This window comes from Notamacropus eugenii, chromosome 2 (genome assembly GCF_028372415.1).
Source record: "Notamacropus eugenii isolate mMacEug1 chromosome 2, mMacEug1.pri_v2, whole genome shotgun sequence".
Lineage (NCBI taxonomy): Eukaryota > Metazoa > Chordata > Mammalia > Diprotodontia > Macropodidae > Notamacropus > Notamacropus eugenii.
In genome coordinates, this window is record NC_092873.1 from 471,332,845 (window position 1) to 471,359,359 (window position 26,515).

Sequence of the window (26,515 nt, forward strand, 5' to 3'; positions counted from 1 at the left end):
GCAATGAAATCAGCAAAGTCATGATGAATGATAAGCACTGCAGATAATAATTATATTGACAAATTGGACAGTTTTGTGCCAGTACACAATAGAAAGGACTATGGATGATGTCAGGCTTTTGGGCCATGCCTGCAACCAGAATGACAGAATCTTGCAGCTGAAAAGGCCTTCACAATCCATCTAGATTAAACTGCACCTGAACAACACTCAATTCTGCTTAAAGACCTCAACATCCATTATTATTTTTAGCAGGCATCTCCATCGTATTACTCTTTGTTTCTCTATTGATAATCACCCAATTATTCTGATTCATTCATAGATGTGGTTTAACAAATACAGGACATCATAAAAATATAAATAGCACAAAGATGTCTGGGACACCAAGTACTTATTGAGTGTATCTTACATGATGCTAAGAATCATTACAGAGACCTAAAGAAAGACCATGATGCAGTGAAAGCGAAATAATGAAACTTGCTTTGATGAGTTAGTGGGTCCATGATTTTATCATCTGGGTATTCCAGTGAAGCATATGAAAATTTGCTCACAGTTTCTCATCATAAGAAATTATTTTTCATTTATTTCCAAAGGTCTTTCACAGAGGATCTATCCAAATCACTAGAGGGCTCTTGTTTGATCTCTTAACATTTTGGGGAGGTACCAATGTACAAAGTACCAAGATTATCCATTTGTTAATCTCTTTTATACTACTTCTTAAATATAGGTCATAGCTAATAAAATGTTGCAGAATAGACCTATCCATCATGTGTCTTTCCAGGGACCTTTGGGATTTTTGTAATTTGGATTCATCTAAGACTATGGTTATCCAAGCTTCACAGTCAAATAACATCACTTGGAGAATGTTGATCTTAAAAAGCTAAGCCTTGCGTGCTTGCTTTGATGGCATATATACTAAAATTGGAACGCTATAGGGAAAATTAGCATGGCCCCTGTGGGAGGATGATAAGCAAATTCGTGAAGCTTTCCATATTTTTTTGAAAACTGAAAATAAACTAATTTAATAATAATAAATAAATAACTTTTAATTTTTTTAAAAAAAGCTAGGCTTTGCAGCAGCATAACAACTCTCATCGAAAATGTTGCACCATTCAGTAAAGCAATGGAATTATACCCATTTCCTTTGACCCAGCAATACCACTATTAGGCATATAGACCAAAGAGATCAAAGAAAGATGGGAAAAATTCAAATAAACAAAAACAAATTCATAACAGTATCTTTTGTTGTTAAAAAATGGCTGTACATTAAGAAAGTAGCTATTCATTGTGGAATGGCTGAACCAATTATGGTTATGAATGCAATAGAATATTATTAGAATATAAGAAATTAAAGGAACAGTTCCAAAAGCATCTGGGAAAACTTAAACGAACTGATGAAGGATAAAGTGACTACAACACTACAAAGAAAAACAACTTTGAAAGACTTAAGAAATCTAATCAAAATAATGATCAACCTCAGTTCCAAAGGACTGCTGATGAAACATGAGACCTGCCTCTTGACAGAAGGGTGATGAGCTAAAGGTGCAGAATTAAACACATATGTGTGCACAGATGCGTGCATGTAGTTCATTCCACTCCTCCAGTTCATCATCTCTCTGTCAAATATGCATATGTGTATACATATGTGAATACATATGTATGTACATTGTCCTTGTTTCCTTGACTGCTGATTGGTTACAAGGGAACAATAGATAGAATATAGGACCTAGAGTCAAGAAGCCTTGAGTTTGCATCCTGCCTCAGATACTTAATAGTTATGTAACCCGGTTTTATGCCTGCTTGATGACAAGATGTCACAAGACAGAAGTTGAGTAAGGGATAAATGAGTGATACAAACAGTAAATGATCTAGGAGTTCAGTAGAGGCAGGGCTCATGGCTAAAGTGGTCAGGGAAGGCTTCATGGAAGAGGTGAACCTGGGGCTAGGTTTTGAGGAGTATCTATGATAATGGATGTGTAGAAAAGGGGGAGCAAGTTTTCTAAAATTTGCCCTCAAATATCTTCTATTTCCTAAAAGTTTCTTTGTTTAGACTATGGTTTGGAAACCTATATTAATCACATTTTCTATGTCTGGCATGGTAAAATTCTCTTGAAACAGGATTCTATCCCTTTTATCCATTTTACTTACTGATGTACTCACCTGGAGCACAGATAAAGTCATCCCAGATGAACAAAATTTCCCAAAGGACCAGACTAGTACATCCTTGAGGGGAGGGGAAGGGAAAGAAAGAAATAGTCACCTTAAGAAATGCTAAGAAGGGAAAATGGTGGCAGAGTCCCCACAGCTCTTGCCCTATGTAGTGCCAACACAATATTCACAGCACCTGTGGCATCTATGAATATGCCAGCATAATTTTGAATTGCAAAACATAACAGACTCCCCACCTGGAAGACAGAACCAAAACATTTATTTAAACACTGAAAAGCCAAATCCATCACAGCAATGAAAAAATCTATACGCAATAACAATGCAAGGGGCACTACCATCCCCAAGCCTTTCCTCTACTAGGGCCTTCCCACAAATGAACACTCACAGCTCACTGCCTGCTTCCTCTCTCTCCCTCTGCTCTAACTGCTGCATCCAACTTCCTCACAGCTCTGCTCCACCTTTCCTGCTCTACCCGTTCAGCAAGCTCCTTCCAACACAGACTCATGTGACTCAGGCTTCCATGTGACTCAAGCAGGTCACATGAGCCTATTAATGGATAGGAAAGATCTTCCCATTATACAAAAATACATTAAGAATACACCCTATTGACCAATTAAAACAATAAATGGTATCTCTCAAACATAGACACCAGGATATCATAGCATAACTATACCAGCATCATAACATGCTGGTTTTTCATCACCAGGGAAGAAAAGGCTTCTGAGATCCTTAGCCCTACTCCCTTCCCTCCAGCTACCCCTACTGCTCAAGATTCAATACATAATTCTGTTGGTATTTATCCATCACTTATAACATGTCCACCCCCCATTTGTGAAAATACTCATTATCCCAGAGTCCCATGGTCCAGGATGACCTTGACTGAAAGTACCACAGATCACAAGCTTCCATAACACATAGGTAGAATTTTGAAGAAAGAAAAAAAAGTGGAGGTAAATGTAGAATAAGGAAAGGGCAAAGTTTGATTCTGTTCTCAGCTGTCCCTTTCTTGGCTCTGTATCAATTCTCCCTGTTCCCTCCCCTATCCCTGCACCACCATCACCACCACCACAGCTTCCCTCCCAAGGAGGCCATTAACAGAACACTAAAGGTTTCCTCAGGAAGGAATTTCTCTTCACAGTCAAAACATGTATAAAATACACTAACAAATCAACAATGAAAATAACTTTTTAAAAAACATTTGGGGAGGCAAAGCCATCCTGTCTGATTTATTTTAAGGTCCTACAGTGTTGACATATGGGAGGTAAGGCATGGCAAATCAAAGATGGAAGGGTGAGAAAGAAGATGAAAGTAGACAGGAGAGGGAAAAATTTTCCAAGTTTCAGACAACAGATGCTCTCTCATTTCTAGAGGTCCTAGAAGCATGGCCTACTGGGGATGGGAGATGCCTGGCATTTAGGCATTGCTGGGTCTGGGTAATATTTCAATAGAAAAGAAGGGCCCCTTGCATCCAGTGCTATCATCCTCAACATCCCCTGCATGGAAGACCAAGAGATTCAATAAAGGACAGTAATAAGAACTTTATTATGCAGAAGTTCATGGCAGAAGCAAAACCACCAGACTCTACCATGATGTCAGTTTGAATGATGGAATTTCATTTACCCACTCTCCTAATCATAGCTCATGTTTCTACAGTGCTTTAAAGCTTACAAAACATTTGCAGCAGAAATTTGGATTCAAAGGACCATTGTCTTTGGCTCATTATGCCCCCCACCTCAGAGTAGAACTCCAAGAAAAATCTCTTGAATCTTAGGAATGACTCGTGTCTAGAAAGATGAATAGGCTCCCTTCTAAAAGTGTACTAAAAGTAAAAAGTGGATATAGGACAGTTATTTATTTCCTCCTTCCTCTGGTAGAGGATGGTTATTTATTTCCTCTACCACAAAAACTAGCAAAAGACATAAGCATGAATAGAAGTATTTAAAACATGAATAGGCATTTCACTTTCAACCTTGGATCTGTTGTGAGTTAAGCAACTTAAGTGAGTTAAGTAACTCACTTAAGGTTTGGTTTGGTTTGGTTTGGTTTTTTCTGGTCAGTCTGCTGTGTATACCATTCTCTTACTGGTGGTTATCTCCTCCCTCAAAAAGTTGTAGCTTCAGTATAAGTAGGTATGCAACTAGATTCTCTTTAAGGAGTCAAGTCTTAACAGATTATTCAAACAACCTGTAGGGAAAAGGGAATGTATATTTTATATAACACCTACTATGTGTCAGGCCCTCTGCTAAGCACTTTTCCTATTTGATAGACATACCTCTTCTTAACAATGCAGGGATCTAAGACAATTCCAAAAGACTCATGGTGGAAAATGCTGTCCATATCCAGAGAAAGAACTATGGAATCTGAATGCAAACCAAATAGTATGAATGCATACCGAATAGTATGAATGCATACTATTTGTTCTCCTTTTATAAATTTTATTTCTTCCTTCTCATGGTTCCTCCCATTGGTTCAGGTTCTTCTTTACAATATAACAAATGGGAAAATATGTTTAATATGAAAGTATATGTAGGGCCTATATCAGATTGCACACCATCTCGGAGTGGGGGAAGGGGATAGAAGGGAAGAAAATTTGGAATTCAAAATGTTATAGAAGGGAATGTTGAAAACTAAAAATAATAAGTATTTTTAAAAGATGATAATGATTATGTTATAGAAATGAAAAGAAAAGCTTATCGTTTCATATGAAAATAACTCCATGACTGATTAACTCACTCAGATTAACTCGGGGTCAGTTACAGACGAGCCAGTGCTTATTTTCAGGGTTTTTGTAATAGTTTTTCAGGTCATTTAATATTTGTAAACTTAATTCCTAATCTGCAAACACTATTAACTCAGTTTTACAGATTATAAAACCAAGATTCAAAGCTAGTAAGAACATAATCATACAACTAGCCAAGAACCAGAGTCAGAATTCAAACCCAGGTTGCCTGACCCCAAGTCTTATCTTTCTAGTAGATCTTTCTAGCATTGGCACAGCATCACAGAACACAGAGCAAGAAAGGATTTTAGATCTTTTTTAATTCAGTCTCATTCCTTTTACACATATGGAAAATGAGACCTAGAATATTATTAGTTCTCTCTATCTTGCTTTTAGGCTATAATAGTAATTAGTCAACAAGATGGCACAGTGGATAGAGCATTAGGCTTAGAGTCAGGAAGACCTGAATTCAAATCCCATCCTAGACACTTACTAGCTGTGTGATCCTAGGAAAGTCATTGAACCTATGTCTGCCTCCATTTCCTCATCTATAAAACAGTGAAAGTAAGAACATCTACTTTCTGGGGAAAAAAATCAAATAATATTTGTGGAGCATTTTGTAAGCCTTTAAACAATCTATAAATGTTGGCTATTACTAATAGCGATTCACATATATCAAGAAAGACAGAGAGCAAGAGAATGAGAGAGAGGAGAAAGAGAGTGAGAGAGAGAAAGAGAGAGAGCAGTTTAGAGGAGCTCACACCACACTTTCTCTACTGCAACCATATAAGGTATAAGTACTTTTAGTCCCCATTTTACAGATGAGAAAACTGGAACACTTAGAGATTATGACTGCCCAGGCTTATATATTTTCTAAGTATCTTAGCCAGAATCCAAATTCCAGTTTCATTCCAGAGCACTGTCTCTAGAATCAAAAGACTCAAGTTCAAATTTTACCTCAGATGCTGACTATTTCAGAGCAGGTTACTTAGCCTCCTCAGGTCTCAGTTTCCACATCTGTAAAATGAGGGGGCTGGACCAGATGACCTCTGAGATCTCCTGCAGCTCTCGATTTAGTATCCCATAAGTCCTTCCTACTTTCCACTGAGCCACCTGCCTCTTAGCAGGGCATATTGTTCCAGAGGTTCATGAAAAGGCTTTTATCCCTCTTGTTAGAATGACTATAAACAGAACACCTAATTTAACTACAGAACAAATACTGTGGGACAGAAATCAGCCTCAAGTGTCAAGCATACAGTACAGGCTACTGAGGCATATGAGAATCAGGTCATTGTTTAATTGGCAGTTTGGAAAAGAGTAGAAATCATTAAGGAAAGGTGTAAGTTTAATGGGGGAGGGGAGGAGAGAGAGAGAGAGAGAGAGAGAGAGAGAGAGAGAGAGAGAGAGAGAGAGAGAGAGAGAGAGAATTTTTTTAAAGCTCATATGAATTAGAAGTAGGAAGAAAATAATAAAAATGCAAATACTTGATTTCTCAGTCTGCTATTTATTGGATGTGGTAACAGGCTTAGCGGCCAATGAACTAGCATCTCTCCCCAAAAGCAAAAGAAAGCAATCTTTCTGGAAAGGACACATTTATTTCAATATTTCACCATCATGGAATGCCTAGTTTTTTATTCTTCTTAAAATATTAACCATAAAAGGAAAGCTGAAGGAGAAAATGAAGATCCATTCTGAGCAGAGAAGTACTCAGTATGAATAAAACCACTTCCACAAATGAACCCCAAGTTGGAGATGGGCACAACCAATTAGAACTAAATAGGACTGAGATTGAAGTCAGAAAATTGAAGATAAGGGTCAGTGATTACCCTGTCATCTAGCCAAACACACAAGTGGCACTACTGTTCAGGATGATTTAACACATTTTAAGTGGTCATATTAAGTGTTTGATTCCAGTTAGAAAAAGAGAATTGACCATTAAAAGAAAAAAACAACTCCAAACTTAACATTCTGGGTGAGGGTGGTAGACCATCCCTCTCTCTTCAGACAGTGACTCCACATGGAAAGAGAATGCATAAGAAATTGTCATCATTAATTATAGCGAAAGTGTAGCAGTAAGCACCCTGGAATACAAAGGAGGACCTGCTGCACAGGTTCTTAGATCTGCTTTTCTAAAAGGAAAACAACTATTGAGGGGTCAACAATCTTCTTTATTTATATTCACCAATACAGAAAATACAAGCAGAAAAATAAAGAACAACAGACAGAGATTCTGACTGTCTGACTATACATCACAGATCAACAGACAGATCCAACTGTCTGACCATTATATACATACATAGTTACCAGAGATAAAAGCACCAACATCTGAGTTTTCAAAGCCAGGAGCTTCTTAAGAGCTACCCAGGGTCTTATCTGGCACATGAACCTTCTTCCAAAGAGTAAATCCCAAAGTAAAATCTCACTTCAGAATATAGATACACTTTTCAGAGCCAGAGGGCACAACCCCAGGTGACCCAGTGCCTCATTAGAAACAAAATATGTGTGCCTTCCTACAAAACAAGTCTCCCCTAATCAAGCTTCTCTTAATGGGCTTCACCTGCTTCACTCAAGGCCTATTAATGGATAGGAAAGATCTTTAACTCTTCCCCCCACCCATCATTAACCTTACATTAACATTAACGTTAATGCCACCATCTCCTAATCTGTGATTATGACATATTAATGTTCAATTGAATGGGGAAAGGTTTAGTCTGACCTCATTTGGACTGTTAGTAGTCCAATGATAGATTGCTCAAAAATGGAGGGAAAAGAAGATATTTAAATTGGAATAATCAGTGAAAAGATCTTATCACTTTAAGGTCTTAAGGCAAAGGTCTTGTCACTAATTATAATACAAACAAAAGTGTACTCATATGGTTCCTTTTTCAAAAAGAGGTAGTTCAGTGGCACAATGGAGAGAGTGCTGGACCTGAAGTCAGGAAAACCTGAGTTCAAATCCCACCTCAAACACTTGGTCACTGTGTGAAAGGGAAGTCACTTAACTTCGGTCTGTCTCAGCTTCTTTAATCTATAAAATGGTGAAAATAATAGTCCCTACCTTCCAGGATTGTTGTATTAAGTGAGATAATATTTCCAATTGCTTTGGAAATCTTAAAGCTTTATATAAAAACTAGTTTTTTATTGTTATTCAGTACTTTGACATATCAATGAACCTGTGAGCTCATTGGTGTATATACTTCCCCTAATGACACAGAGAACAACTTATCCATGCCTGCTGATTTTGTGCCCTTTCTACTCATGTCCTTACGTAAATCTTCCATAAGGAATGTGGGCCTTCATCTAGACCTCTTGACATTGTGTAGAGATCAGCAGCAGAGCACACTGCCAGAATATATTGGCTCACCCTTGTTCTCACTACATGACCATTCACCCTTTTTTTCCCCTACGTTTACTCTTCTCTGATTTACATGGCTCCTCCAACATAATTCTTCATCTATATTTTGCTACAGTAGGTCCCTCTCTATTGCCTTTCAGGTAATTCTCAATCTCAATTCATCAGAGACCTTGGTATTCCATGTTTCACAGTCATGGGAGATCTCTGGAAGAATACAAGAAGAAACTGTGATTTCATCAATGCAGGATAGACCATCTCTTCTCAGGACATCATCTACATCTCCTCTCCACCAGAACATTGGACTCTGGTCCTGGAATCATTATGGGCTTTGATAATCCAGCTTTGACCTTATCTTGCCTAGATTTAAGACTCCAAGTACTTCCAAGCTTTTTTATATCCACTCAGACCATCATCTTCATTTTCTTCCTACCAGAAAATTGGATTCCAATCCTAGAACTACCCTGAACCTTGATAGGTCAGTTATGGCCTTATCTTGCCTTGACCCCAGCCTCCATAGCACTTCCCAGACATCTCCAAGCCATGTTATGGTGCTGGTAACCCATTCCCTTTTCCGCTATTTTTTATGTACTATCTTCTCCCACATAAGCTCCTTGAAGGTAAGGATTTGCTTGGAGGCAGAAGTACACAAATGAAATATGCAAAGCATTGTGAAGAAGCCATAAACATTATTGACCATAATCTTTCTTGAGAAGGTAATGTTGGATTAGGCCTTAAAAGATGGATAGGATTCAATAGATTGAAGTAAGATGGTGGAGAAGGTATTCTGTGTTATTTATTGCTTTGTCACATGGGCTGACATTTCTACCATTCTTGAGGTTTGGAACAGGTAAATTGCTGATGAGTGGTGAAACAATAGATATACCTGAAGTTAAAGACCTCATTTTAATCAGTCACTGAATCAACAAGCATTTATTAAGTGCTTCCTATGAATCAAACACTGGGCTATATATCATGGCAGCAAAAAAAGCAGTTTTTGCCTTGAGAAAGCCTGTATTCTAATGGAAAGGACAAGAGTAGGAATGGAGTACAGTCCAGTTTGGCTATCATGAAGAAAAATGAAAGGAAAAAACCACATGAAGGAGGGTATAGTGTGCAGCAATCAAAAGGTGAGAGTGCTGCTAGATTCTTCCCTCCTCAATCTACATCTCAAATATTATGTTCACTTCTGTGAACAGATAACCTAAGAAGGACATTGGCAAACTGGGGGCCATTTAGAGGGAGAGGATCTGGATGGTGAGATGACTATAGACAGTGCTATGAGCTGGTTGAAAGAAAAACAACTGGGTACATTTAGCTCTGAGAAAAGACAAAAAGGATAGGGCTCCTTTCTTCAGATATTTGAAGGGCTGACCTGTCAAAGAGGACTTGATCTGCTTTGCTTGACCTCTTAGAGCAGAACAAGGTGGAAGATGCAGATAAAGTAGGTTTCACCTCAATCTAAGTGTAGCCTAGGTGAGACCATCCACTCTCTCTTAGGCTGGTCCACTTACCCCAACCTGACCTCCCAATGTTCCTCAACTTGATATTCTATTTCCTGCTTCCATGACTGTACATTGTCCCCAGATATGAAATGGACTTCTTCCTCATTTCCACCTCTTAGAATTCTTAGCTGCCTTCACAGTTGAAGAAACTGAGGCTTGTCCAGGATCATAAACCTAGTAAATGAAGCTAATTTGAACTTAACTCTTCCTGACTCCAAGTCTAGCACTCTGTTCTATTCACCGGGCCACCTACCTTCACCTCCCTCTCTAGACAGATAGATACAGAGTTATGTGTATGAATCTATATCGACTTATCTATATATGTATGTGTATGTATATTGTGTGGACAGACAGACAGATAGACAGACAGACACAGACAGAGACAGACAGACAGACAGACAGACAGACAGACAGACAGATAGATAGATAGATAGATAGATAGATAGATAGATAGATAGATAGATAGATAGATAGATAGATAGATAGATAGATAATCTCCTAGGCTAGATACCATATAGAGTAGCTACAATATAGAAAGAAGAATGTAAGTGGCGATGCCCTTCTCTTAATTACTAGTTTCAGTGGTCTTCTCTCAGTTTTCATGTATGAATTCTATCTAAATGAACTCATACAGAGAGTATTAGTTAATGAAAATGGAAAACAACAATTAGAAGTGAAAGAAAAAAGGTCTTTCAGCATTTCTAAGTCTAGGTGTCTCCCAAGGTTCTCTATACTGATGACACTACATATAGACATATGTATATATGCAGATAGTTATAGAGTTATATAAATATTTAAACATGTGGTTTTGTGCCTATATGCATAGTTGTGTGTGTGTGTGTGTGTGTATGTATGTGGGTATGCATATGTATGCATGTGTATCTTGTCCCTCATGGTAATCTCAACTCTCATTGATCTGATTGTCATCCCTAAGTAGTTGCCTCCCAAGGATCTATTTTCCTTAGTGATGATAACAGAAGTACTATGTCTTCATTCCATCTACACCCACAGTGTGCTATTGTACCAAGTGTAGAACGGGCGATGTCATTTAAAGAAATAATGCCAGAGAGCATTATGGGCTCTAAATAGAGCATGCAGAAGAGAGCTGTGCTAGAGGGCACCCAATTTGAAAGGCACTCAAATATTCATTTTCAAGATGTCTCAATGAGGGTACAATTCTTTAAAAGACATGGAAAAGAGAAAGGAAGGAAGGAAAGAAGAAAGGAAGGGAGAAAGGAAGGAAGGAAGGAAGGAAGGAAGGAAGGAAGGAAGGAAGGAAGGAAGGAAGGAAGGAAGGAAGGAAGGAAGAAAGGAAGGAAGGAAGGAAGGAAAGAAGGAAGGAAAATTAAGCAAAAAGACATCAGCTACATCTGGGCCTCTTTTCTCATTATTTCAAGATCTTAATGAACATGGTACAAAATGCAGAAATAAATCAGTTAAGTATGAAAGTGAAAACAGTTAAAAGCTATTCAGGAAGAATAAAAGCAAAGCCTTATAAAGAATTTGGCAAGCTGCGGAAGGGGGTAAGGGAACAAATGTTTATTAAGCTCCTACTACGTGCCAGTCAGTGGGCTAAGCATCTGATCCTCATGGTAACCCTGGGAGGTAGGTGCCATTATCATTCCCATTGTACAGATGAGAAAATCGAGGCAAACAACTATTGAGTGACTTGCCTATGAAAAAGTGCCTAAAGTCAGATTTGAACTCGGGTTTCCTGACTTCAAGCCCAGTGCTCTATCATCCACCAGCCACTTCTACACACCTGGAGGTTATCCTTGAGGTAAACACCAGACAGGAACAAGAAGATTTTTTCAGGAGGTCTCTATACCAATGAGATCCCAAGTCTAGTTGCTATCTGTTTCTATAGGGGACCTAATTTTAGGACCAAACAGGTGAGGTACGCAGATAGTATAAAATCCCACCATGTCATTTATTTATTGATTTTTTTAAAAAGAAAATGTAGACCTGAAGGCTCTAATCAAACAAGGTGTCTTCAATGGATACATTCAATTTGTAAAAGCATACAATAAACTATGGTGAAATTTATATCACTACTGATAAAGCTTCAGAAGTGAAAGCCAGGCTTGGGAATCGAGCAGTTGTTTAGAAAGATTGTGTCTAAGAATGGGATTTCAATTACGGGGTCATGGCTGAAAATAGAAGAAACATGAGTTTTTGACCAGGGAAATACTGTACCTATCATGATCTGAGCAGAATTGTATTTTACTGGAATCTTTAAAGGAGTTTTAAATTAAAAGGGGGATTTAAAAACTGCCTTCCCTCTATCTCTTTGTATGTCTGTGTCTCTAGATAGGTAGATATTATATTCATAAATACACATACACATGTCTATGTTTGTGTGTATTTATGTATATCTTCTCGATTAGACAGTGTATAGAGTAGCTACAATGTGGGAAGAAAAATATCCATAGAAATGCCTCTCAAATGTCTTTAATTGCAAAATCCAATGATCCTTAGTCTTCATGCGTGAACTGCAGTATTTTACACTGTAGACCACCTCTTCTTTACGGATATTTATTTCTCCTTCAATTTTCTCAAAATTGCTCCTTCCTGTATCTTCTAAAGATCACAGATTTAGGGTTGAAAGAGGAGAGGGAAGGAGAAAACATATCTCCTCCCATTCCTTCCTCTTTTGTGCTAGTCTTAGAGGACAAGGTGCTAATGCTAACACTTTTACTTGTGCCCTGACTCCCATCCCCTCCCATGTTCTCCCATATTCTGGCCCTTTCAATCATCTCTCTATCCCTAATTTTCTTTTTTTCTTTTTGATTTATGGAATAAAACAAGCCATAACATAGTATAATAAAAAAAAGATGATTTGCACACAAAACTGCAAATCTACTATGCAAAACTTGCTGTTCCTTCCAAATATACAACAAAATTAAATGTAAATTTCTTTTTTTTATTTTTTTTGTCCCTAATTTTCCTTTTCTCATCATAGGCATGCATAGCGTGCCAAGTAAATTCTGTGTGTCTCTATGGTACTCATTCACTCTCTCCTTCCCTACTGTTCATAAACATGCCTGGATCTTTCTTCTCATCTTTAAAAAAAATAGTTAACTTTTCTTTAAAAAAAACCTTCCATGGCTATTATAAGAAAATTCTTCTCCCTTTCACAGTCAAACTCTAACGGGAGGGAAAAACTGTCTGTATTCATTACCTCTGTTATCTCACATCTCACTCCCTTCTCTTTTCTGATTTTCTTGCCTGTCTGCTCTATCCTTTTCACTCTCCTTTATAGAATCCTCTCTCTCTCTCTCTCTCTCTCTCTCTCTCTCTCTCTCTCTCTCTCTCTCTCTCTCTCTCTCTCTGTCTCTCTCTCTCTCTCTCTCTGTCTCTCTCTCTCTCTCTCTGTCTCTGTCTCTGTCTCTGTCTCTCTTTCTCCCTCCCCCTTCCATTCATACACACACACACACACACACACAGACATAGACATATATACCTGGACCAGTTTTCATTACATTCTTTTCAGATTATCACATCATCATCAACTCCTGTGAGTTCAACGATCATTTCTATGCAGTTGACCTTCAAATATATATACCTAGTCTTCATTTCTCTCCTGATTTCTTGTCCTACAACTTCAACTACTTTCTAGATATCTCTACATGGATGTTCCATTACCATCTCAAATTAAATATATAGAAAAACGAACTTATTATCTTTCCCCTAAACCCTCTCTTACTAATTGGGTGTTGGGAGATGTGGAATAGGACTTAGATGATGACCTACAAGGGTTTCAGAATCACTGAGCTGTGCATTGTCAGTGTGACAATATTCATCACTGAGTAGAAGGTACCACACTTCTTTCTAGAGGAAACTGGAGATAACAGGAGATAAGAGCAGCATGAGATAGAAGGTACAAAGTCAAATAAGAGGCTCCATTTCATCTCTCCTCCCTCTGAAGACTGGAATTTAGGCAGGAGATGACTTCTTCACATTAAGAAAGGCAGAAGATTAGGCTGGCAAGATGAAAGGTGGGTCAAGCAATTAGCACCCTTCCATCAGGGGGACTCAAACAGCAAGTGATAGAAGGTAAGTTGGTAGAGGAAGATCTTCCTGACACTTCCCACCTGAGTTCTCATTAGGAAACATTCCATCCCTCATTTTTGTGCCTTTTCACAAACTGTCCACCCTTCCTTGCCTTTCAGAGCCACCAGCATCATTCAAATGCTACCTCTCTCAAGAGTTCTTAATTCCATTAGGTTTTATTGACTCCTCTCTTGGTATTTTTGGGGTCTGTTTCTTTGCTACATATCTGTGAAGATATTGTAAACCAACCCCACCCCCAAATAGAATGTAAGGTCTCACTTGCTAGGGAAAAAAGAAGGAGGAGGAGGAGGAGGAAGAGGAAAAGAAAAAAAGAAGAAAAAGAAGGAGGGGAGAAGAGGAAAAGAAAAAGGAGAAGGAGAAGAAGGAGGAGGAGGAGGAGAAGAAGGAGGAGGAGAAGAAAGAAGAATAATGAGGATGACAAGGATGAGGAGGAGGGTTAGAGGAGGAAAAAGAGGAGGAGCAGGAGGAGTCAGAAAGACCTGAGTTCAGTTCCTACCTCAGACACTTACTAGCTCTGTGACTGAGCAAGTCACTTTAAATCCGTCTGTTTCTTCACCTTATAAAATAGAGATAATAGCCCCCAACTCACAAAGATGTGAGAATCAAGGTAAAGTGACTTGTGAACCTTAAAGGACTATATAAAAGTTCACAATCCCACTTGATTGTCTTGCCATCAAACTGACAACCTAGATGCTATTATTTTTATCGCCATTTGACAGATGACAAAACAGTATTGGGAAAGTAAGGGAACTGGCATGAGTGACAGCTAATAATCATCAAAGAACATAGATTTGTGATGAGACTCAGGGATAAAACATATTAAACACCATATAAACAACAATTATCTTATATCTTTACTGCTATATTTCAAGCTCCATGAGGGCAGATACTGCATCATATTGGTTTTTCTAACTGCCACCCACCTGCAGGAGATGTGCTCTGCATATACAAGGTACTTGATAAACTATTGTTGCATGTGGATGGATGAATGAGCAAATCAACTGAACACACATACACATGCGCACACACACACACATACACACACAGAAGCACCAAGCTCTGGGTGATGAACTCTAAAACACTTCCCAGTGAAATATTTGTTCTTGCTCAAGCCATATTAAAAAGGAAAGTTGTAACCCCAGGAGAACACTTAAGAAAAGTATGATTTGCACAAAAATATGTTATATTCGACACCCCGCAGGCACTCAATAAATACCTGTTGACTGACAAGTATATTGCGGAAACATAAAAATCGCAAGATTGGAAGGATATATATAAAACAACATAAAAATGTGATTTGGATTTGGCACAGTAGAATGATTAGCACAATCTCAACAAGAACTTAAAAAGAGAAGAATGGTGTAGACCTATAATAGACTATTCAAACTGGAAGTTTGAAGGCAACCAAGCTTGTTTCTGCAACGAACAATCTCATAGGGCAGTGACCTCCTACAATCAGAATAATCTGGTTCCTGTCTTGCTCCTCAGTGTGCTGATTTGGATGCCCCAGTTCTTTATCTGCAAAAACAACCACAATAACTCACATTTCTATAATAGCTAATAAGTGCTAGTATTCACATGGGGCAGCTAGGTGACACAGTAGATAGAATTACAGACCTGGAGTCAGGAAGATTCATTTTCCTCAATTCAAATCTGTCCTCTGACACTAGCTGTGTGACCCTCAGCAAGTCACTTAACTCTGTTTGCCTCAGTTTCCTCATCTGTATAATGAACTAGAGAAGGAAATAGGAAACCCTTGTAGTATCTCTGCCAAGAAAATCCCTAAATGAGATCACGAAGAGCTGGACAAGACTGAAAACTGACTAAACAACAAGCATTTATATGACCAGTGCTTTAAGGTTCACCAAGTGCTTTACATTTTAACTCTTTAGATCCTCAAAACCCTGGGAGATAGTGCCTATTATTGTCCCCCATTTAAAGATGAGGAAACTGAAGCACAGAGAGGTGAAGGGCTTGCAAAATCACCCAGCTAAGGAGTATGTGAGGCATGAGGCAAGATACCGGACCCCAGATCCTAACAATGTGCCACACCTAGATGCCTTCACTTTAAGGTTTTCAAAACACTTTACACACATCTAGCCCTTACAACAACTCTTTGGGGTGGGCAATGTTATCATCCTTGTTTTGCAGAGAAGAAAGCTAAGGCTCAGAGTGGTTGTCACTTTATCCAAGGTCACTCAGCTGGTATTAGAGGCAGGATACAAACCCAGGTCTCACGAATTCTTAGTCCAGTCCTGACCACTACATCAAGGTGTTTCTGTAGTCATAAAATGGCAATGACATGCTCATGAGAATTGGAGCCAGCTTTTTATAAGCCCTCCTCTTCGGGGTTCTTGGAGTAGAGCTGGATTACTGCTTAGACCTGTTTTAATAAGGAGGTTGTTTTCAACTATGAGTTGTCCTGGATGGGTGCTGAGGTGTCTGTCGAATCTAAAATTCTGTGAGTCCTTCTATTTCTATATATTCACCAGGTTAAGCCCAACATTTTTAAAATGTAACACTTAAAGATGGTGAATGTAGACCTAGATACTCTAGCCACCCTGGGTATTTAAAAGATCAGGAACAGCCTTTTCCACCTCACCAGATTCCCTGGTTCCTGCCTACCCTGAGGGGCCAATGGTTTGGGTGCAGGATTCCAGAATGGCCATGCAGATGTCCACTCAATGCCAAGAAGCATCTAATTCAACTGTTCTTCAAACTGACAGTCCAATTCAAAGGACCTCTTCTAGCTATAGATTATTTATATGGCCCACCCCCACACCCCATCCATTCTCTATCTGGCTGTTACACTGATTTTCCTGCCTGAAGTGTGTCACTCCTTTACTTAAAATCCTCCAATGCCTCCCTATTGCCTTTAAGACTGAATAAGTAGAAGTATATATAGAATGATTTTACAATTGTACACACACACACACACACACACACACACACACAATTCTGTCTAATGGTAGCCATCTCTAGGGTAGGAAGGAGGGATAAAAAAAGGGAAAAAAGAAGTTTAAATGATAACTTCATTATATATGTAAATAGAATAGCAAGTTATACATAATAGATCTGCAATTTCATGTGCATTTTTTTTACTATACTATGTTACGGAAATGCTTGTTTTATCCCATAAATTAAAAATAAAATAAATTTTTATGAAAAAAAAAAACTTGTTATAAACCTCCTGGCTTCAACTTGCCTTTCTAACCTTATGCTACATTAGTCTCCTTCCCACCCTCTGTGGTCCAACCATATTTGACCTTCATGATGTTCATGACAACACTTGCATCTCCTACCTTGGTGCCTTTGCACTACCTGGCCCCATGCCTAGAAGGCACTGAATCTTCTCCTTTACCTCTTAGGATTACTCATTTCCTCAAAAACTCAGCTCAAGTATTATCTTCTACAGGAAATCTTTCTTGATCCCCTCCCAGCTGCTGGTAACAACACTATGTGGTGAACAGAGCAGGCAATATTATCACCATCTTACAGAAAAGGAAACACACACACACAAAATTACTGTATTCTTCAGGGTATATTTTATATTTTTATTCTTGTGCATGTTTTCTCCCCCAATAGAATGCAAACTCCTTGAGTAAAGCCAACAACAAACATTGATTAGGTGCCTACTAAGGGCCAAGTACTGTACTGAATACTGGGGATACAAAGAAAAGCCAAAACAAAAATTAAATCCCTGTCCTCAAGGAGCTCCCCATCCAAATAGTCTTTGAGTAAAGGACATGCTTACTTTTTTGTCTTTGTAACCCTGGGACCTAAACAAGTACCCAGTATGTAGTAGGCACTTAAATATTTGTGAACCTAGAGATGGTCTCCATCAGAGAGGAGGGTGTTTGCCATGCACTCTGCTACTGAAATATTTACCTCAAGAAATTCAGATCTTTTTTTGTTTCCTGTGGTTTCATTTCCTGCCCAGAAAGAGAGATTGGTGTTATAGAGGCAACTAGCAATAGAGATAGGCCCTAAACAAGGGTTAGAGAATCAGATGAGCCTGAAACGGTATCCAACATATGGACTCTTTGCTTTGAAGGCTCAGGCCTAGGTTGCTTGTGGAATAACCTATGTGAACTTGGTTAGGGTTCCTGGACGAGCTAGATTCTGTGGGATGAAATTCATTTAAACACAATTCATTAAGCAATTATTAGGCATCTACTGTCAACCAGACACTAGACAAGGTGCTGAAGGGCTGGGGTTGGCAGAAGCCAGCTCACATAGATTGATGAGAGTCGATTGTTAAATTTTCATCAGGGGTATTTACACCTCAGAAATTGACAAATGCTATAAATCAAGGATTTATTTATTGCTTTGTTGATTGTCTTGACTTAAGAAAGTTATGAAAAAATATTAATAATGCAGATTAAATTGGAGTGGGTTATGTGTATTATTTTTCCGAGAGAGTCAGTTGTTAAATATTAACCAACACACCACTGGAATACTAAGACAAAAATAAGACAGTCTCTGCTACCAAGGAACTTGAATTCTACTGGGCAGAACTTTATGTACACAGATAAATAAATACAAAGTGATTGTGGAGGGAAGGCAATAACAATTAGGGGAGCCATGAAAGGTCTCTTGCAAGAAGAGGCACTTGAGCTTTTACTGAAAGTAAATTTATTATTTATTTTTAGCATTCATTTAGCGAAAAATGAGTTCCAAATTCCACCCCCCTCTCTCTTTCTTTCCCTGTTTCTCTCTCTCATTTTCTCTCCCTCTTTTCTCTCTCTCTCATTTTCTCTCTTTCATTTTCTCTCTCTCCTTCTCTCCTTCTTTCTCTTTCTCTCAATTTCTCTCTCTCTTCTGCCCCTCCCCCAGTCATTGAGAAGGCAAGAAATGTGATATCAATTATACATGTGAAATTATGAAAACACATTTCCATGTTAGTCATGCTGCCCCCCATCAAAAAAAAATGCCAAACAAGAAAAAGAGAGTGGAAAATTATGCTTCAAGCTGCACTCAGACTCCATCAGTTCTCTCTGTAAGTGGATCACATTTTCCACCATACCTCTTTCAGAATTGTCTTGGATCATTGTCTTGATCAGAGTAGCTAAGTCTTTCGCAGTTGATCATCATTCAGTATTGCTATTACTGTATACAAGGTTCTCCTGGTTCTACTCACTTCACTTAGCATCAGCTCACTTAAGTCTTTCAAGGTTTCTCTAAAACTATCTTGCTCTTCATTTCTTATAGCACAATAGTATTCCATCATAATAATATACCATAATTTGTTTAGTCAGTTGATAGGTTTATCAATTAAGGGCATCCCCTCAATTTCCCATTCTTCATCACTACAAAAACAGCTGCTGTAAATAGAGTTCCCTTTCTCTTTGATGTATGTGGGATACAGATCTACTAGTGGTGTTGCTAGATCAAAGTGTATATAAAGTTTTATAACTCTTTGGGAATAGTTCCAAATTGTTCTCCGGAATGGTTGGAGATCACAGTTCACAACTCTACCAACAGTGCAAAAGTATCCCTATTTTTCCATATTCCCTCCAACATTTGTCATTTTCCTTTTCTGTCATGTTAGTCAATTTGATACGTATGAGGTAGTAACACAAAATTGTTTTAATTTGCATTTCTCTAATAGTAAGGGACAGTTAGGTGAAGAAATGGGTAGAATGCTGCACCTGAAGTCAGAAAGACTCATTTTCCTGAGTTCAAATCTGGCCTCAAACACTTACTAGTTGTGTGACCCTAGGCAAGTCGTTTAACCCTGTTTGCCTCAGTTCCTTATCTATAAAACAAGCTGGTGAAGGAAATGGAAAACCATTCCAGTATCTTTGCCAAGAAAACCCAAAATGGACACCATAGAACAACAACATGGAAATATGTTTTGTATGATTTCACATGAATAATCAAATTGACATACTCCATATACATAACAAATTGTTTGCCTTCTCAAGGGGTGAAGGTGGAAGGAAGGAGGGAGAATGTGGAACTCAAAAATTTTTTTTAATGAATGTTAAAAATTTTTTACAAATAATTGGGAAATACTTAACAAACTATATATTTTTAAAAAGAAAGAAGGTGGGTTGGAGCCAGACTGTTCATGAAGGGCATTAAATGCCAAACAGAGATTACATCTCTATTTGATCACATAAGAAATAGAGGTCTATTGAAGTTTCTGGAGCACAGTAGTGATATCATCATAATGGTGCTTTTATTTGGTAGCTTTGTGGTAGCAAAGGAATAGAGAATGAGAAGAAGGAGACAGTGTTGAGGGAATATGAAGTGTATAACTGGGGAAAAGAGAGGGCTCCTAAGGAGTGGCTATAATTTTTTTTTTCAATAAAATATCAGGTGATGTCATCTGCTGAGATGGAGGTGGGGGAAAGTGTGTAGGTGGTCTGATGAGGGAAGAGGTTGAGAATAGATGCTATGGGAACACAATAGAAAGTTAAGTCAGGGAAGAATAAAAGGTTTGGAATGGAGAAGGGAAGGTCCGGCACAGACTAGCTAGCATAGCTTTGTGGTAGAAGCAGTCAGTATCCAGTAGCACACACCAGCATGTATCTGACTGCTAGGGCAAATGCAGTAATTCCAGGGTTGGGGGTTAAAAGGAATGTGAGCAGCCATAGCACAAGGGATTCAAGAGTAGACAACAGTATAAGGTTGAACTTGTTACCTTCAGGGTCTAGATTTTGTAATAATTTAGTTTTTATAATCACTTCTAGTCCTAGAGTATGGGAGATGGTACCTCAGACATCTGATCCTCTTCAGTTCTCCCTTCTGATCTTGAACTCAAACCAAGACCTCCAGCCTCCTGTAAGTGTCCACAGTCAAGCCCCTGCGTCCCAGGGACAAGATTTTGAAGGGTGGAAAGCAGGGAAAAGGAAGGGTGCGAAGTGACCAGAGGCTATAATGAGAATAAAAAATGCATGGGTTTAGGAAGGAAAACTAGAGAAGAGAAAGAGACAGGAGGTGATGACCAGATAGAGGGATTTCAGAGTTATGGACTATGAAAGTAGAATTTTTCTTGTGGGTATTGTGACCAATGGTGTTAGAGTGAAGGTACAGCAAGATACATGAAAGCTGAGGATGTCACTAAAGAAATATAGCATTTGAAAAAGGAAATTTCATCATGCAGCAAGAGAAAAGGAAAACCACTGGATGGCCCATATGTTCCACTAGCATCCTCATGCTGTTCAAAGTGAGGAAGGCCCCCAAAATAATGGGCAGGCACCCTCTGGCAGACTTATGAGGGAATATGAACAAGAGTCACGTGGGATGGGCAGGCATGGATGAGATGCCTTTGAAGGGAATATTTACCCCAATGAGAATACACTGCTCTTTGTGAAGCTTAGGAAATAGTGAGTGCATTTGGAAGAAGAGAACTGAGAATCAGAAGAATCTCAACAAGTTGGAAGCAAATGCAATAAAATTTAATGAGAAAAAATATAAAGTTCTACACCTGAGTTTTTTAAAAAAATCAACTTTAGATCTAGAGGATGGTGGAGGTGCTAAACCCATCAGTTCATGTGAAATCCATCTGGGCTGGAGATGATCTACAACCTCAGTATGAGTCAGTATCATGTGGCAATCTAAAAAATATACATTTTAGTCTGCACTGAGAGAAAAGAGGAAGTCTGTAGTCCCCACACCCACCCCCATATTCACACTGACCAGAGTTTGGGTTCAGAACTGAATCCGATCCCCAAACGTTGATCAACTAGAGTCTTGTGTACACTTGTGAGAACAGACAATATCAACAATTAGAAATATTAACACAGGGCCCATCACCCCTAGGAAGTTATTCCTATGCCTTTAAGGAAACAAACCCTTGTCAAAAAGGAGGAAGAGGGGTGATGATATATGTACTCAGAGCACGAGATCAACAAGTTAAAAACTTATAGTACTTCTGAAATAAGCAGGCCCCATTACAAAGAGCAATAGTAAAAGTTACAAATAGGTACATATTAGGAAAGGGAAGGGATTTTATAGATGTATGTGTATATACAATATATTTTAATGCACATAGGACCTACAATATACCAGACACTGTTCTAGATGCCTTACAAATATCATCTTACTAGATCTGCACAACAAGCCTGCAAGATAGGTGTTGCTAGTATCCCCATTTTACTACTGAGGAAATTAAGACAAATAGATTTAAAGTGGCTTGTCCAAAGTCACACAGCTAGTGTCCGAAGCAGGATTTGAACTCAGGTCTTCCTGATTTCAGGTGCACTGCTCTTCCTATGAAACTACCTAACTGACTCACACTATTGGAGTTATTGAATGTCACCAATATTGATTACAATTCCAGAGTGGAATCAGAAAGGTCCTCCACAGGTAGGTTCAACACAAACTCAAACAACTTTAAGTTGACAAAAAAGCATCACACAAATGATTGAATAATGAAGAATTGTTTACAGAAATACAGGAGCTTACACCAACAATGCAAGACCAAATTATTAACTACAAGAGATTATAGAAAGGTCATCTCCAAGGAGCCCAGATTTACTGCTCAAAGCAGAATTTCAAGAAAATGGTAGAAACTATTCAACAGATCACTGCAGGTTGCAAAAATTTAGCACCTAGCTAATATCTGGAAAGACAAAATTAAGTGGCTAGAATTATACAACAGAATCTTATTATCCTTTATGAACTGAAAAGACAAATCCTCATGCTAGAAATACAACCCTTAAAATATCCTTGAGAATCCAATCAAGTAGAACATCATGGCAGATAAAATTATCTCCCATAATTGCCCAGACACAACACCAACCCACAAAAATTTATGAACAGCATTTTTAATAAATGTTGCCATACTGAATACTCAGTAACCTCTAAGCTATGTGGAATGCAACTCTCCAAATAGAAATCTCTAGCTGAAAAAAAAAAAATCAAAACCACATGGGATCAGAAAAGAGTGCATAGGGTCTCCATTGCCCTGTCGACCAATGGAATCATCTTGAAGATACTTGTAGCAAATCTACAAAAGATAAGCCTGACTCCTGATGCTTTCATTCAAATGTGGCAATCATTCATTTTATTTGCCTGGGCACTATCAGTCAATCAATAAACAGGTATTAAGTTCCCACTATGTGCTAGGCACTATGCTAAGCACTAGAAAAATAGAAGGGAAGCAATTGTTCTAGAACTGCTTCCAGATGAGCTCCATCAAATATAAAGATTGGAACAAAAAAAAAAAAACACTAATAATCACATATAGGGTTTTAGAGTGTACTTGCAAAGACTGGGGCTGTTCATAATGGGGAAGGAAGAATTTGGCAGGACACGATTGTTGTCTTTAAGTATTTGAAAGGCTTAAAAGGATAAAACTTTATTTGGTCTCAGAGGGCAGAACTGGGAGCAGAAATTACAGGGAATATATTTCAGGACAACATAAGGAAAAATAAGAAAAAACTCCCTAAGCCTTGAGAGCTGTCCAGAAATGACATGGAATGTTTCAGACAGTAGTCAGATTCCCATTCCTGGAAGGGTTCTAGTAGAAGGTAGATGAATGACTCCCTTCTTCGGGGATGTGGCAGATAATATTCACAAATTTGGTGACAGACAGCTAGGGGGTGCAGTCAGGAAGACTTGAGTTCAAATTTGACCTCAGCTATTTACTCGCTGTGTGACCCTGGGCAAGTCACTTAACCCTGTTTGCCTCAGTTTCCTCCTCTGTAAAAAGAACTGGAGAAGGAAATGGCAAACCACTCCAGCATATCTTTGCCAAGAAAACCCCAAATGGGGTCAGGAAGAGTCAGGAACAATTGAAAAAAGACTAAACAACAAAATTCACAATATGGGGAGGGTTCGGACAAGATGACCTTGAGGTTGATTCCAGCTGCAAATTATCTTACTGTATCCAACCCAAGTTATTCTGAAATTCTAGAGAGCAGGTGCCGACGGAGAAATACAAGGAAAGAAAAACACGCCAAGCTAATAGTTTTTGACTCCGAAGACTTCTCCCACCCGTCACCAGCCTCCACCTCCCACAGTGTCTCTGCTATGGAGCTAAGACTCACAAACAGCAGCAGCAGAAGGAGGAAAAAAAGGCCTTCACGATCACAAAAATAAACAAACTTCTATTTTTAGCCCAGGCTGCAGCTGCCGGGCCCTGGGATCTCTGCTCTTTGGATGTAGCACTAAAGGAGGGGAAGGAGAGCAGGGTGCATCAGTAAGGAAAACAAGGGGACTGCCCAGCTGGAGGCCTATTTTCCATTGCTGAGCTGAATCACCAACAGGCCACAGAAAAGCAGCGTCCGGCCTGAGAGTCTCAGGAGTCTGCAGGTCTGGAAAAAACAGCCACTGGGATTCTCGCCCATCGTAGAGCTGGGTTTTTTCTCCATATATAGAAGTAGATAATATATTGCCCAAATCAGTCCGTGTGCAAAATGTTAAAATGCTGCCCATCATCCTGTGGCGTTCGGCCAGCAACGGTGGTTTGGATTTGTTGGTATTATTATTGGTGGTGGGGTTTTTTCCTTTGTCCCTCAACTTTATTCCAGGTTGAACTTTGGGTGGAATCTTTCAGGACCTCAGGCCCCAAACTTTTTATTTCCGTTTCTAGAAATGTTTATAAAGCTGCAAAATGTTCAAAAGCTCAGATCACAAGAGAATGGCAGTACCAAGAGTGACACAGATGGATTGCAGCAGAATAGAAGACTCCGGGAATGAACTGGAGACCATCAGTTATTCAGGCCTCTGGGGACCCTTTTAAAGGGAGAGCCTTTATCACAGTAGTGATAAACTCAAGGCCTAACTTCTCTTCACTATGATACCCCTTCCCCTATGGCTTATTTGTCTCCCTACCCTGATTCCATCTATCTTCATTCTATACCTTCTTATTCCCATTTCGTAGAATTATAGAAATTCCATGTTAAACTGGACCTCAAAGATCATCTAGTTAATGCAAACCTGAGGTAAGAATCCCCAGCAGATGGTTAATTGCCTTCCACTTGAAGACCTCCATTGATAAGGAAGTCACAGATTTTAAAGGGAGCATCTTTGACTTTGGATGGTTCTAATTCTTAGAAAGACTTTTCTTACGCTGAGTCAAAATCTGCCCCTCTCCAACCCAATACACCCAGTTAGGCCTTCCTGAGTCGGTAAGAAGGACGTTTATGAAGTTACATCAAGCTTCTTGTGAATAGTTCTGGCTTACATGGCTGTGTCTTTCTAGGCATTAAAAGTAAATGCTAACTTTTTGTGACCTGCAATGATCCATTGTACTATTTCTATTGATTCCTTGCCAAATTTGCATTGGATAATAAGTCTGGACTCATTAGGGATGACCTTTCTGTAACGCCTGGTAGCAATGACCCTTGGCAGCTAGGGAAAGATTAACATGCCCTTTGTCAAACATGGGGAAGAAGACTAATAGATGTTTTCCAATTATTTGATAAATAAGTTTTAAAACTTTATAAAAGTTCTCCTGGAACAGGCACAACTACACAGGGCACTAGTAAAGTCTAACAATAGGCCCATGCCGCTGGAGGGTTATTAAATGTAATCAATAGGAGCTTATGAAGTGGCTAAGCTCCAAGAATGGATTGAAAAATCTGGTCTCTGTTCTAATTTAAAACAAAATCTTTAAGCTGGAAGGGACCTCAAAGGTCATAGAATGACAGAATCTGAATTAAAAAGAACCATGATGTCAATATAATCCAAGTCAAAGAAGTAATCCCCAAAGAGTGATCATCTCCTTTCTGCTTGAAGACACCAAGGAAAGAGAGTCAATCAATTCTCCACGTAAGCCATTCCATTTTAGACAACTCTACTTATTAGGAATGGGGTAGCTAGACGGTGCAGCTGTTTTCACTGCAGGCCTGCAGTCAGGAAGACCTGAGTTCAAATTTGACCTCAGATACTTAGTAGCTGTGTGACCCTGGGCAAGTCACTTAACCCTGTTTGCCTTAGTTTCCTCATTACTAAAATGAGCTGGTGAAGGGAATGGCAAACCACTTCATCAACTTTGCCAACAAAACCCCAAATGGGGTCATGAAGAGTCAGACACGACTGGAACGATTGAACATCAGCAATTATTAAGAAACTTTCCTTGACGTCAAACTTAAATCAGCCTCTTTACAACCTCCCCCTGCCGCTTCTGCTTCTGACCCAAGTAGAACAACTCCAATCCCTCCTCCAAATGATAGCCCTTAAAATTCTTGAAGATGACTCTCTGGCCCTGCCAACTCTTCTGCTCTCCAAGCTAAGCCTCTCCAATTCCAACCAATCCTCATAGGATATGGACTCAGGACCCTTTACCATCCTTCTTGCCCACCTCTGGATGCTCTCCAGCCTATCTTGAACAGGAAGTTATGTTCCTCTCACTGTATCCCATGATCATATTAGCTCTTTTAACAGCCACATCATACCAGCTAAACCCCCATCTTGTACAGACAGACTTTTCCCTAACCCCTTAATTCTATTGCCTTCCTTTTGTTTATTATTTCTAAACCTGAGTGCCATACATTTGCCTGAAAGACTATTCTACGTAGAACTCACATGAGGCAAGTGCTCATTTGGAAGTCAGAAGAAGCCGTACAAAGATTCTGACAAGGACTCTCTGAAGAACTTTGGAATCGATTGTATGACATGGGAAACACTGGCACAGGACTGTTCATCATGGCCTGCCTACACCAAAGAAGACACTATGCTCTATGAGCAAAGCAAAATTGCAGTAGCTCAAAGGAAATATGAGATGCACAAATTTAGAGGCAT

At 39.0% G+C, this 26,515-nt stretch overlaps 1 long non-coding RNA gene and 1 other non-coding gene across 4 annotated transcripts in view; one reads left to right on the forward strand and one right to left on the reverse strand.

The window, feature by feature from the left end:
- Window positions 1–26,515, reverse strand: part of LOC140529715 (uncharacterized) — an 83,263-nt gene that overhangs the window by 34,221 nt on the left and 22,527 nt on the right. Inside the window, exon 1 of one of the 3 annotated variants that reach the window (XR_011975655.1) lies at window positions 2,158–2,353. The exons of the other annotated variants lie outside the window; for them this stretch is intronic. This is a non-coding gene — a long non-coding RNA (uncharacterized lncRNA). Of the gene's footprint in view, window positions 1–2,157; window positions 2,354–26,515 lie in introns of those variants that run through there. 3 annotated transcript variants of the gene reach the window in all.
- LOC140530536 (U6 spliceosomal RNA) lies at window positions 889–995 on the forward strand. The gene has a single exon (XR_011975973.1). It is a non-coding gene; the product is annotated as a U6 spliceosomal RNA (small nuclear RNA).